Genomic DNA, 2,850 nt, shown 5'->3' on the forward strand with positions numbered 1-2,850 from the left:
AGGAAGGAGAAGACTCTCAAGTTGGCTCTGCGCAACAGGACGGTCACTGTTTCCATTGACCGCGTCAAACCAGCCTATATAGCCAAAGACGGGTTAGAAGCAGAAGACATTCTTCAAAAGCATGCTGCTATCACACCAGCTGCAACTCCTGGCTCGGAAGCTGCAGTGAAGAGGACGAGAAGCGGCAGGATAGTCAGGTTCCCCGATTACTATCGCCCTCCGTAACCTTCGGTCTCAGCGGGGGGGTAGTGTAGTGGTCATCGCGACCTTGAACGTTTGACCCACTTTCTGTCGCAAGACTCACGCGGCGAGCGCTGCGCGTACGCCGGTGACCAGTCCGCATAGCTACCGCGACACCGAACGCACGCCCCTTTCGCGCTTCACGCTAATTCGTTATCCAAGTTATTGTATTGTGTTTGAATAAACTCTATTTGTGTTCAAATATCGTGGCCTTAATAATAGTTTTGCATAATAACTTAACCATAAAACTATACTACATTAGGCGAGCGGCGTCATTTTAGTCAACAGGTGATCGTTAGCGTTAGATCGTCGCTGGACGCAAATCACCAGCCAGTGAGTCGCAAACGTCCAACTAACGCAGATCCCTTGTCGCTCGCTATTTTATCGGCCATTTAATTAATTACGTCACTATTTTCAACGTTCTCATATTTTGCGGTATACTCATATTGCGGTTATTATCGTTATAAATTGTTTTTTTGTAATTTTGTTTATGAATAAATTATATATATAAATTTTGGTGGGTAGGTGCAAAAGTAGTAACAGCTGTTTGTAGAGCTCTCTAAATTTTATTATTTTAAAACTAATTTCTACATATAATTTAATACATTAAAGTTATGAACTAAATTTACTTACCTGCCAGCAGTGATTATCCTATAAAAATATCCAGGAATTTATAAGAATAACATCAAAACTACTGACCTTGTGTGACCTTGGTGAAAATCATTTTTTAATAAAACTTTAAGTGTTTATAATGGAATCTATCAAGCACTCCATAGAAGATTTGACACAACAATTCAATTCCCAAATGGCAGAGTTCCAAAAACAATTGAACTCAACACATAACACAGCAAGTCCAACAGCGAGCATAGCAGTGCAATTCAATTTATTTAAATCTTTTGTGTTGAACGCTCTTGAGGGTCTCCAACATCAAGTTCTACTCCTTACTAAACAGTACGATAATTTTGAAATGCGTAGCAGAAGAAAAATCTTGTTAGTGCATGGCGTTGCTGAGGATAAACAAGAAGACACTGCTTCGCAGGTGATCCAAGTCCTAGCCAAACATCTGAAAGTTCCAGATCTCTGTGTTGATGATGTCAGCAGATGCCAGCGCCTGGGGAAGATCTCATCAGGAAATCCTAGGCCCATTTTGCTTAAGCTTAGAGACCAGTCTATGAGGAATCAAATTTGGCACTCAAAGGCCTCTCTTAAAAGCACTGGTATTACTGTCTCCGAATTTTTAACCAAATCTAGGCACGAAGCATTCATGGCAGCGCGACAACGCTTCGGAATCTCTAAGTGTTGGACCAAGGATGGAATTATAATTGTCATTGGTCCAGAAGGCAAGCGACATAGCGTAGTCTCGTGCTCCGAGCTTGATAAAATCACTCCTAATCCTGATGCCCGAGGTCAAGTCAATCCTGCTCCTGCTACGGTCAAGAATCCAGCTATAGCCAAACAGGTCGCCCGCACAAAGAGAATCGTAAAGAAGTAACTTTTAATGTTTTTCTTTTTTTATTTTCACATATATCTTTAGTACTCTCCTCTTTGCTTATATAATTATTAGCCTTTTTTTATATTTTTTTTTATATACCTTTATATTCATATATAACTCTCTTCATTAAAATTGTTATTGTACCCACAATGTTTTGATAATGCTTATTACTTTGTATTTTGTAAACAAATATCACAATGACAGCTGACACTTGTCGGCTGTATGACCATAGATGGCGTAACAAAGTTCTCACTAAAACCTATTTCGTTACACGTTAATCGTTTACTTATTTATATTGTTTTTTTTTTTTTTTTATATTATTTTGTTTATTATTTATAATATAAAACACTGCCAGCAGGTGAATGAAGTCTAAACTAACTTATTACAATTGTTATAATATCTGTTAACATATTACTGTATATATATATATATATTTATAACTGTATCTGAAAAGCTTATTTTGTATACATATAGTTTATTTATCTTATTTTACGAATATTATTATTTATATTATTATTAGTATTCTTATTGATTGTATTATTATATTAACTTAAAACTATATCTTATTTTGTACATATATATATTTATACATTTATTTATTATTATTCTATTTATTTTTTTTCTTTGAACTTACACTTGTCTTTTGTTTGGCGTAGTTATGCATACTAATGACAATGTTAGTAGTGATAGTATAAATAGCGACAAACTTCACCAGTGCGATTCTACAGAATCCGATTGCAGTCTCCATAGCATTTCTGATCCTCTCAGCTCCCTCCTAGAAACCAAATTTAATAATTTCCCAAAAAATTTTAATGTTGTCCACATCAATGCGCAAAGTGTACCAGCCCATTACCCAGACATGCTCGACTCATTCAGCTTAAAAAATGTTCACGCTATCCTTATCTCAGAAACATTCCTTAAGCCGAGTTTGCCATCCACTGCATATGCTCTGCCTGGTTTTCACCTCATACGTAATGACCGGACTGAAAAAGGCGGAGGTGGAGTAGCGATTTATCTGCGTAGTCACATCCCCTTCTCATTACTACATAAGTCGCCGTCTGAATACTCAAATTCTTCGGAGCATATCTTGATAGAAGTCCTCTTTGGAACTCTTAAAG

The sequence above is a fragment of the Heliconius melpomene genome, chromosome 21, assembly GCF_056956725.1.
Source record: "Heliconius melpomene rosina isolate 202511_hmr_F chromosome 21, ASM5695672v1, whole genome shotgun sequence".
Taxonomy (NCBI): domain Eukaryota; kingdom Metazoa; phylum Arthropoda; class Insecta; order Lepidoptera; family Nymphalidae; genus Heliconius; species Heliconius melpomene.